Genomic DNA, 12271 nt, shown 5'->3' with positions numbered 1-12271 from the left:
TAGGACTGCTGCACAGAAGACATGGCCCTGAAAGGCAAGAAGACTGAAGACCATCCCACACCGCCCTGATTTAATGGCGCATCCCTTGATGCAGTGGAGGCCCGCCGTAATGTCCTCTACCCCCATGCTGGGCAAAGACTGGCAAGCAAGGTCACCAATGCAGAATGGGAGGTGGCAGCAGTGATCGGCGCCAATGCCCTGAAAAAGAGGACAGCCTTCCATTGTCGCAGCAGGACGAATAGTCTCATTTGTTCTGCAATGCTAAGTTAATCTTCTCATCACTCTCAACTCTCATAATCACAAACCCATCACACATCCACAGGGCTTTCACATCTCAAGGGACAACACCACTAACTCTCACACACACCCTACATTTTCCTCAGGCTCATATTCTCTCGAGCTCGTGTCCTCATCCTGTCCATGTCTCTGCTCACTACATATTCCATGCAGTGCCATGTGGCAACAGTGAGGTCAGCGGTGAGCACCCTCGTGAGGATCCTGCACCACATCATCCCCCTCTCGATGCAAATGTGAGTGCTCTCTGTCCTGGTTTTTGACTCTGCCTAGATGCATTAATTACATCTACTTTGGTTCACAGGGAGCACTGTCAAGTGACCAACACCCTCAGGTAACCAGTCCCTCAGCCCCATCCACGTTCTCACCTCTAGCCAAGAGGACTTTTCCTCCATTGAAAAGCTGGAAATAAGTGGTCTGGAAGACCCACCAGCGCAGAGACACACACCTCAGCGGGACCTAGATCTACAGCAGACTTGGGTTCACAATCTGGTGGTCACCACAGACACACGTCCATAGCAGGAGGAGGCTGGTTCAGCCGAGTTCCCTGGCACTCGGAGGACTACAGGGGAAGAGGCATCAGTGAGGTCTGAGTCAGACGGCGAGCCTCTGGATTCAACCTTCCAAATCATCCTGGAGAGTTAGCAGAAGACGGGGAAACAAAACACAGAGCTGTTGGAAGCCCTCAACAGAGTGACACGCAAGTCGAAGGAGTGCGTCTGCCTGCTCTCTGATGAAGTGGTGCAAACATGTGCGCATATTGAGGTCTCCATGGGAAGGATGGCGGATGCCATGGAGACCCTGGTCTAGCAGACCTCAGATGCAGACCTGCACTCCATCGCGGTTGCATGGGTGAGTTCCTGCGGTGGCAATGCGAGAGAGAAACAGGGCACCTCGATGTCCCAACAGGTGCTCCTTCATGACAAGGAGTCAGGCCATGGCCTTCAGGCACCCGAAGAGAGGAGGAGTGGCAGCTGTATATCTCTGGGATCTGAGAAGCTGTCCTCTCTCTCCAAGTCCCCATTGCCTGTGACCCCCTCAACCTCATTCTCTGTCATTGCTGAGGGAGCAGTTGGCCCACAGGAGATCTGCCAAAGCAAGCTGGTGGACATGACATTAGAAGAAGAGATCATAAAAGATAAAGACATTTGATAGTGTTAGGAAATAGAGATAGTTTAAGTAAGTTATTTTGGTATTTGTAGATGTTAAGGAATGAGTTTTAGCTTAAAAGTTTAAGTTTGATTTGTATATCTGTATCTGTGTTAAGAAAAGAGAAATTGAGTTGTACTTTCATTTTTAAAAGTGCCTGCATTTGTAATGAGGTTTTTTACTACTATTGTAGCTAAGGTAAACAAACAAGGGTGGAATAATTGGGCTATTGTCTAGTAATAGGGGTCCAGAGAGGCAGGTCCCTTCCACAGGAACACACACAAAAGATAGAAACAGCAGTTTGTTTTGGAAGTTGTTGGAGTTCAGCTGGTTTTGAAGATAGTTGCCAGAGAAGCAGCCTAGAAGAGGCAGGTAGCCAGCTCCAAGCTAAAGTTGATTGAAAGTAGCTGCAAGAGAAAGACTGGAGCAAAAGGGACATTAGCAAGTCCCAAGCTAAAGAAAAACCCCAAAAATCCAGGGGGGGGGGGTGGAACAGGGGAAAGTCCCAAGCAGCCCTTCTAGTCAAAGGAAGGATGGGAACCTGGAAAAGGTCCTGTTAATGAAGTTAAGAGTGAGGGGCAGAGAGAAAAGCTCCAAGCTTCAGATTTAAAGAGACAAAAGCTGCAGAAAGCAGATTTAATGCGAGACCAGCTTACAAGAGGCAGAAAGTCCAAAGAGAGGGCTTAAGGTCTGTAGCTCTTTGCTCTGGGCATTGAAGCAGTGGTACCGTTGATGGCTGAGTTGGTGAGAGAGTGTGCATGGAAGACAGCTTGAATGCATGTGACGACCCATGGAGGAGGAACATCGAAAGGAGCGTTTGAAACCCTGGAGATGAACCCTTGCGGAAGACGTCTGACAGAAGGCATCATTTTGGGAGAAGATTCTAAAGTGACTCTTGGAGAGTGGAGATTGGAAGCCCTCATGTGAAAGACGGAGCTCAGTGAGACTGATTGGCTCACGGTGTGCCAAGCGTCTGAGGAGAGATGCATAACATCTGGTTGAGGTGACTTCTGTTATTTGGTTTAAGAGTGTGGTGTGTCTGACCACAGGTGTACATAGACTGTGTACTTACTATGAATATTAAAGTATAAGATAGCTTATGTAACTTGTGTTATCCTTACAAATCTGTATAGGTATAGTGTGGGTGAAGGATTATTGTAATATAGTTTATCTTGTTTAAGAAAAATTTTATGTTTTTGTTAAAAGTTCATTAGCTGACTCTGGTGATTCTGTTCAGTTGCTCCTCTCCACGTATTTAAACAAATAAGATAAAAGTTAGGATTTATCAAACTGTGTTCCACCCTGGATCAGGCTTGTCCAGGGGTAACCTCAGTGAGGATCATAACAATATAAAGGGGTGGGGTAACTGATAAATTAATCAAGTCCCTGGTCCATATCCGCACATATTAAAAGTTAGGAAGAGATAGCACAGGCACAATTACATATAATAATTTATTGAAAAAGAATAGTACCAGATGAATGGCTTCCATCTAATATGCTTCCTATATTTATAAAAGGGAGACAGAACAAATGCAGGAAACTATAGACCGACTAGCTTAATGTATGTGAGATAATGGAATTCTTACTTAAAGTTGTCATAGAAAAACATCTAGAAACTAAAAACATAATAAAGAGTCAGCAGGGACTTCAAAAGGCTTAACTAACTTTATTGAATTATTCGAAATTGTCACAGAAAGGGTAGATATAGGTAATGCAGTTGATTTGTATTTTCAAAAAGGCCTCCATAAGCTACTGCAAAGCAGACTCATGGCCAAGTTTAGAGTATGTAAAGTCAGGGGACAAGGAGCAGAATAGATAGCAAACTGGTCAGAAAAGAGAGTTGGGATTAAAGGTAGTTACTCAGACAGGCAAATGGTGGGAAGTGGTGATCCACAAGGATCAATGGTGGGACCAATGCTTTTCACAATATAAATAAACAACTTGGACTTGAGAATTTGCATTTATGTTCTTGTGTACAATTTCAAACTTCGCAAATAAAAAACAAACAAACTGGGGTGGGGGGGAAGAAAGGGGTTGTGGGATGTACTTAATACAGAGGACAAGGAGGATTGTAACAAAATACAGGAAGACATTTAAAAACTTTCAAAACGGGTGTGCAACTGGCAAAGGAACTTAATATAGATAAATGTGAGGTGCATTTGGTAGGAAGAACAAGGATGCCACATACTCCTTGAAAACTAAGAGCAGGATTTTCCCCATGGCTTTGGGACCTGCTACCATGGTCAAATGGAGGTCAAAGTCTGCACTTTGTGAGGAAAAGTCAGCTGTGATTTTGCTGAATTGCTGGGCTCATCATCCAATTAAGAACAGTTGCCAGGTTCTCAAAGCTGGAGGGCCAACAGGAAGCCTTCCAGCACTGAAGCAGCAGCAGGCTGCCTTTGTAGGTAAGTGACAGGGAGGGTGCTCAAAATAGATGTGCCCTCTCTCCAGCTTTTTTTAAACTTTGAATTAAAAAGATGGTCTCAGCAATTGGGCCACTATTGTGGAGGAAGGGTGCCCTGCAGATGCGATTGATGCACAGGGATGGGGGGGTGGGGGGGTGGAGGTTTCTAGGCCTGCCTGGAACTCTGGACCCGGTTTGCAACCTCAAGGCCAGCTCCAGGCAGCTAGATTGATCCCTGATGCCTCTGAGGTCCTGGATACCAACAGGAAAATTTCAGTCAGCTGACATTAGGCTTTTTAATAGGTCTTTAACGAGGGCAAATGGCTACCCGCTGTTGCCTGCCACCACATCCCACCTCCAGGAAAAGACCCGTGGCTGGGATGCAGTTGGGGAACCGACACCAGCAGCCTGAAATTCTGCTCCGCCGCATCACAGTCAAAAGATTTAGCTCTAAATGTCTAAATGGGGTAGTCTAAATGGGGTAGAAGAGCAAAAAGATCTAAAGGTACTGATAAGCAAATCACTAAAACAAGTGACTCAGTTTATTAAGACCATGAAAAAAAGTACTAGGGTTCATTTCTAGAAAGATAAATTGAAAAGTAGAGATGTAGAACTTATATAAACCTTGCTACAGCCACATTTGGAGTACTGTAAACAGTTCTGATCTCCATATTATAAATAACATAAGGAAGCACTGCAGAAAGTGCATAAAAGATTTACCAGAAAGATACCAGGACTGAGAGGATGTATCCCTCAGCAACGATTGAGCAGGCTGGGGCTCTATTTTCTGGAAGAGAAAAAGCTGAGGTGTACCTGAATAGAGATGTTTAACATATGAAAGGATTTGATAGGCTAGATGTAGATAAGAAGATGAGTCCACCTGAGATGATGATCAGAACTAGGAGCTATAAAGTTAAGGTAGCCACTAATAAATTTGATAGGGAATTCAGGAGAACTTTCTTTATCCAGAGAATTGTGAGAATGTGAATTTTACTACCACAAGAACAAGTTGAGGCAACCAGCATATATTCACTTAAGGGAAAGCAAGATAAATAAAAGGGAGAAAGGAATAGTAGGATTGGGTTAGGAGGAGGGAAAGAGGAGGTTCATATGGAGCATGAACACTGTCATGAAGCTGGTGGGCCAAATGACCTATTTCTATTCTGAAAATACAATGAGGAGAATTTTCTCCCCATCCGGCAGGCCGCCCACGATGGGCCAATTAAGCGCTACACGTGGGCGGTGGGAGGAGGGAGAGTTGGGGCCTGCATGCATGCAAAAGAGTGCAGAAATCTCCCTGAGGCAGCTCCGTGCCTCAGGGAGATAAAGTTGAATTTTAAAGTTCAGAATAAAAAAAGTTAAAAATCATTTACACATGTCCCCTCATGTGACAGCGTTTATCAAATGTTCTATAAATATTTAGTAATTTAATAAAACCTTCATGAAACTGCATCCCGCCCGTGGATGTGCTTTCATGAAAAATGCGAAAGCCGCCTGGGCTCTTCGCCTGCCCGCTAACCTTAAGGTCGGGTGGCAGCCCTGTCAAATTGTTTAAATGTTTTATTAGTGGCCTTAACAGGCCTTTGACAGTTCGGCGGGTGCGTAGCCACCTCTGGCGAGCGCCCATCAAATGAAAAATCAGAATGACGTGCGGTGAGGTCGGGACGCACACCCAACATCACAGCGCGTCATTTTACATGTCGGCGTGTAGGGCTGAACAGAAAATGCTGGCCTATGTCATACAGGTTAACAGTGAGTATCGACATGCTAGTCACAGGCATTTTGTAATCTAACCCATTCCACAATTCATGATTACAATGTATTATGTAGTTCCCCAAATTGAAAATGGCATCATATGGGTCAACTGTGAATGTCAATATACAATTCACAGGGATTTCACAACCTAACCCATTCTGCAATTCATATTATGTAGTTCCCTAAATTGAAAATAGCATACATTTGACTTAACTTTTCTCTCACCTCTGGTTTTCAAGGTCTCTCCTCTATCTGATCATTACTATAGCTGGTGCTGTTCATAACTATTGTTCATGTCAAATACCAAATACAGTCCCTGTATTAAAATTAAGATCGATTGTGCCTTTTCCTTGTCAAACTCTGGACGTCCTCCATCTTCCCTTATTCAAACAAGGTCAGCATTTTCTAATTACTGCTCCTCAATCTACTTCACCTATCCTACTCTTTTTTTTTTAAAACTTTGGTGGTGCCCTTCATTGTGAGTTTTCCATTCACCCAAGTTTCGAAATGTAATCAAATATTTCATACAAGTCTATAGCACTTTAAACCAGACTCCTTCCTCTGATTTCTTTTGGCTCACAGGCAATGCTTCTGTACAAATTAAGTTAAACCCAACATTATCTAGATTGATGCATTGTGAAAAAAAGTGCAATAGATTGTGATAATTTCTATTAGTAAACTGAAGCAAAAACATTCCCTATAGCTAATTTCCTAAAACTGCCCAGAATGGCCCAGTTTGCTGTTACTAAAGTGACAGACTCTTCTAGATGACAGCTGAACGCATTATTTATTTTTATATCATTAAGTAATAAATGACAGTGACCACTTGATCTCATTACTTCTGTGGTATTAGCTGGTTGCATCTGGAGAGGTCATCTGTGATTGCTGAGATATATAGAAGCAGCAGCAAAGCTGGTTGAAGTTGAACCGTATTTTCTATCTGACAGTAAGGACAGACCAAATGCCACAACTTTTAGTGTTTCAGCTTTTCTGCCATATATTTCTTCAGGGTCTTTCAAATACAAAACATTTACAAGTAAATTTATCAATATGTTGTGGTTATTAAAGGCAACATCAGTTTAATTTTAAAAATCTACTACCTTGTCTTCAGTATTTAGAATTTTAGATTAAACAAATCGTTTCAATGTCTACACTTAACATAACTATGTTTTATTGACAGTCAATTGAAGACAAATTATTCAAATTGAGCAGGCTGAGGCAAGCGTTTTTCCATTTATGTTGTTACTTGTCAACTGAGATAGGCTTTACATTGTAATGTGTATAAAGACTAATGCATTTAAAGGCCCACAAATTCAAACAGTTTGCAATATGGAGTAGAAACAACACAGCATATAGATGTACAGTGCAGAAACCTTTGGCCCAACTGGTCTGTGCTGGTGTTTATGCTTCACACAAGTCTCCTCCCGCCTTACCTCATCTAACCTTACCAGTATGTCCTTCTATTTCTTTCTCCCTTATGCCCGCATGTATCCTCCACTTAAATGCATCTACGCTATTTTCCCTAAACTACTCCATGTGGTAGCAAGTTCCATATTCTCACCACTCCGAGTAAAGAGATTTAACAACAGTCAGATTTGGTGTCAAATTTTAGGGGAAAGGGCAATTTCAAAAAAACCACCATAAGATTTTCATTTCCAAATGATTATTCAGGTTAGGAAAACTTCTTTGCAATGATCAAGATGTGTTTTATCAACAACTTTAATTTATATAGTACCTTAAATATAGGAAAATGCCCCAAAGCATTTTAAATAGGACATTTTGAAGAAACTGCAACAATGGATGCACGAAGCTCCAAATAAAAATAGAATTTTCCAGATAAACAGTTACAAAACAAATACAAAAACTGCTGGAAAAACTCAGGAGGTCTGACAACATTTATGGAGAGAAAGACAGAGTTAACATTATGACATCTTTTGCAATCTCTCCTTTGCCTCCACCTATCACTGGCCTTCTATCTAGCTTCACCTGTCCCACCCCCCTTAAACAGTATATATTTCCCCATATTTTTACTTCTCTTTAGTTCTGAAGAGTCATATGGACTTGAAACGTTAACTCTGTCTTTCTCTCCACAGATGCTGTCAGACCTGTTGAGTTTTCCAGCACTTTTGTTTTTATTTCAGATTTCCAGCATCTGCGGTATTTTGCCTTTGCCCTAAACAATTACAAAATACTGCATACAGAAATTTCCAAATATTTTGTTGGAAGAATTCAGAAAGTTTGTCATCTTGGTATGATCCTACAAGAAGAAAAAGCACTTAGCATAACCTAGAGGGACCAAGTTTGTACTGCATATTGCCCTGCATAACATGCATGAACTTTTGGCTTGCTCCACATATTATGCTCGAGAATCATATCTTTCTAATCTGGATTTTTAAAAAAATATGGAAGGACATTGCAGTATTTGGATATTTGGAGGCTGCTCGAGAGTTATTTTTTAAATGGGTCATAAGATCACCTTGGAACTGTCAATAAGCAGGCCTCTTCCAAGAAATCAATCGAGCTGTACGGTACTTGAAAAGGCGTGGTTTGTTTGTTTTGAACTGCAAAGCCCTTTAATTAATGAAGCTCAAAGACAAAATAGCAATCATATGCCAGAGGCAAACCTCAAGTTTGAACTTGTGATTTTGCTTTCAGTCTTGTTGGGGAAAGGCTGAGAATAGGTGGCTACCCTGATTAGTTCACTCTCTCTCCCTCTCTGCTTTGTGAAACCGTGTGTGATTCTCAACCTGTAGCCAGATAATCCTCACCTGAGTGCAGTTTGTCTGCATAATTTTGGACTTGCTAGCTGTGACCAGAGGAATTGGTCCAGCTATACACTCCTCCACGCTGAAACATCATTGGTGACCTGCCTAACATCTACTGGACCCAGGGGCATGTCTTCACCCGAGGGAACTTCAGTCCGACAGCATCGAAACTCTGTGAATTTTAATTTTTCTTTCTTTCTAAGAGAGGTTTTTCTTCCATCCACCCGATTCTACAGAGACTAAGTGTGTGAATTGTGTTTGTTTGTGTGTGTGTGTGTGTGTGTTGGGAAAGTTTAAAAGCATTAGTTAGTTACACTTCCAGATTACAATCGTGAGTCAACCAGTTCTTGAAACATGTTTAAAATGAGTTTTGTTTTATAATAAATTTAGCATTGAGTTTTTTCAAAGAAGTCTGGTTGGAGTCTTTTTTCTTCTTCTAGAATTATAGGTAAACAATTGGCTGTTTTGGTGAGAAAATTAAACATATAAATTAATGGTATGGCCTGCAGAGTTGATAATTCGCACACTCCTCCCATCCCAGTCATAACAATATAAATAACTTTTACAAGTTGGTACTTGAATTAAGAAGAACCACTGCTTAACAGCAAGTTCAATAGATTAAATTCAATGCTTAATATTCAGGATTCCAGAACCTTGTATGCCAGTTTTGTATCACTGACACATCATGAGACAAAACCAGGCACTAAAAAAAAAATCACTGGTATCTTGAAAAATCTTTATTATTATATATCTGCTTCCTCACTCATTCTCACTAAGCTCTTCTATTATGATCAATGCTGATCCTGTGCTTTCTGAATTTCCTAATGGCTGCTCAAATAAAAGTTGACAACAGGATTTCCAGCCCTGCAGGGTTGTCCTAAAGTTTCCAAGGATTAAAATTATAAATCTCTGGATGCTGCTGTGAGCAATCCAGGAGAAAAGTTATGAGGGCATTAAAAATAAAATCAGACATGGGAAAGGTGGTCGTTTTGTTGAAGCCTATACAGATCCAAATGGGTAACAAAGAGGCTGCTTGCTTTCCAGTTGTTTTTGGGGGTGGAGGCAGTACATGGCAAGGATGGACATGTCCAATGGTGAGGTTGCAGGGGAAGGGTGGTTGGAGACTGGAAATCACATGAGGAAACCTTCTGGAATATCTGCAACCTGAGTTGGCAACCCTAGCTAAAAATTATTGGTCACGTAAACTGAAATAGGGATACATCTAATATTTTAACTTCAATTTCGTATGTGGAAAGGGATATGAGGGGCAATTAACAACTTTGTTAAAGTTGATTACTGTTAATTAGCAAGTTATTTTATTCATACATTTTTTCAAGACCTTAACCAATGACATAATAAAGGAAGACTTGAAATTGTTTATAGAGCCAGTGTTAAATACAAAAGATGGAGGTAGAAAGTAAGTGTCAGAGCAATTTTAAACATTCCACTAGTCACGATCTATGAATAGATGAACAATCAGTTCAAACAAACTAGTAGTCAGACTAATAAAATACACAAGAGAAGGTCCTATTGTTTTTGAATAGGAGTAAGTGCTGAACTTTGAACATTTTGCATAAATTTCACAGATGACTCAACTCCCTCAACACAAATGACTCCTTCAATACCCATTTAACCTGTCAGGGAAAGGATCCTATCCTCCCTTTACATCTGCCAAAGAAAAGGTCTTAAAAAGCTATATTATTGTCTTACAGTCTTGGGCATGTGTATAACCAGCAGAATTGAAACAGTGAAGCAGTGCATTCAAAAGATTGGTAAATTCAATCCTTTTGGCTACATAGGGTTTTAACAGTCCAAATTTATAACTCCACAAGAACATCAATATCAACTTCAAAGGATTGTAGTAAAAAACAGAGCCAAAAAGCAGTATCATTCTTTTGCATTAAAAACAAAGTCTGTAAAAGGGGTTTGCTTCAGCGTCACTTCATATATGGAATAGCTCAGATATTACTGTACAAATTGGGAACATTTCATGGCCGGTGAGTCATTTGACTGGAATCCCCACATAACCTGAAAAGAAACAAATGCTGTGAAACTGCGTACTGACAAGAGTGAATGAGAATTACATTTTCCTCTCTCTCCAACCCAGAACTTTGAAGAGCTATAGAGAATTAGCAAAACAAAATCCAAATAGGCAAAACATGACAGCAGATGTATATGAAGAGGTCTTGTCTGATCAGTAAAGAAAGGCTTGCATTTGTGTAGTGCTTTTCATAAGCACCAGATGTCTCAAAGCACTTTACTGCCAACGAAGTACTTTTCTTCTGAAGTGTAGTCACTGCTTTCATACAGGAAAATGTAGTAGCTGATTTGCACAGCAAGCTCCCACTGGGCAATGTGACAGTGGTCAGATATCCTGTTTTTGTGATGTTGATTGAGGGATAAATATTGGTTAAGACACTGGGGATAACTTCCCTGCTCTTCTTCAAAATAGTGCGATGGGATCTTTTATTTGCACCTGAGAGAGCAGAACAGAGCCTCGGTTTAATGTCTCATCTGCAAGACAGCACCTCCAACAGTGCAGCATTCCCTCAGTACTGCACCGGAATGCCAGCCTTGATTTTTTTTTGTGCTCAAATTGAAAGTTTTGAGTGGGATATGCTATTCGAATTTGCAGTCAGGTTTGAGGAGACCAGGTCAGAAATAATAACAAAGGCCGTTCAAAATTGAACTAAGTAAGAGATTGGAACAGATTATTGATTCTTGTTTAACACCACCCTTCCTGCAATACAGCTCATTATTCTGGGAACGTTTGATCCCCAATTATTTTGCTTTGTCCCCTTTCCTTTGCTAAGTTGCGTCATTCAACAAAGAAAACACTGCAGATGCGCTGAGAACAACACATTTATTAACATCCAAACAGATACAAATTGGCACCTGAGTTTTTTACTTCACCAGGTCACTCAAAGCCAATTACAAATAAGAGAGAAAAAGAATGTTGATTGCTATAGTGTCTTTCTTATCATCAGAACCCCCCAAGGCTTTCAACAGCCCAGTAATTACTTTTGCAATTATTATTCCATGTTTTGTGGTAAAATTTGGGAGCAGTTTAGGCACAGCAAGAATCTCAGGAGAAGGAAATGGTGGCAAACTTGAAAAGACAGAGAAAATTTAAGTTAACCACAAATCTTTTCGATCTCTTTTTTTTTAACCACAATGGGGAGCGGTCTTCTCATAGTAATGGGCTCTTAAAGATTTGCCAATGCATTGTTTGTGTTTCTTTTGGCCCATTTACTTCACATTTTGCAACAAAAAAAGTTATTACTACCCTCGTTTCCAAATCCATCCGTGGCCTCAGCCCTCCACTATTTCTAATCTCCTTCAGCCTGACAATCCTATGAGGTATCTACATCCCCTGCTTCTGGCCTTTTGAATATCTCTGGTTATAATTGTTACACCGTGCCTCCAGTTGCCTAGGCCTCTGAAATTTCCTCATAAAACTTCTGTCTTTCTTGACCTTTCTTGTTGCCTTTAAGCCACATCTTAAAACTTATCCTTTAACCAAACTCTTGGCTATCTTCCCTCATATCTCCTTACGTGGCTTGGTGTCAAGTTCTGCTCCTGTGAAGTGCCTTGGATTGTTCTATTACATTAAAGGAGCTGTATAAATGCAAGTTGTTGAGTAAAAGAGAGGTTCACTATTAATTGGAGAGGGAAAACCTTTTAGCAGATTTGCATAAATGGATTATCATCTGAGTACTATTTACAAACTACTATTTCTACTAATTATTTTCTTTTCATACAGCAAGTATAGAATATACACATATTAAGCATTATTTTGTAGAAGTATTAGATATGTGTTTCACAAGCATGAAAGTCACAACAGTTTAAGTGCTGTAACTGATAATCAAAATACTCAGATGGATGGGATCTGCACCCGAGGTTT

General features: G+C 40.7%; 1 protein-coding gene across 2 annotated transcripts in view; it reads right to left on the bottom strand.

Annotated features, from left to right (window-relative positions):
• The window catches only part of LOC121292761 (wolframin-like), a 38941-nt gene that overhangs the window by 23253 nt on the left and 3417 nt on the right, over nt 1-12271 (bottom strand). The window lies entirely within an intron of this gene.

Source organism: Carcharodon carcharias, chromosome 1 (assembly GCF_017639515.1).
Source record: "Carcharodon carcharias isolate sCarCar2 chromosome 1, sCarCar2.pri, whole genome shotgun sequence".
In the NCBI taxonomy this organism is placed as follows: domain Eukaryota; kingdom Metazoa; phylum Chordata; class Chondrichthyes; order Lamniformes; family Lamnidae; genus Carcharodon; species Carcharodon carcharias.
This window is presented reverse-complemented; position numbering and strand designations above follow the sequence as displayed.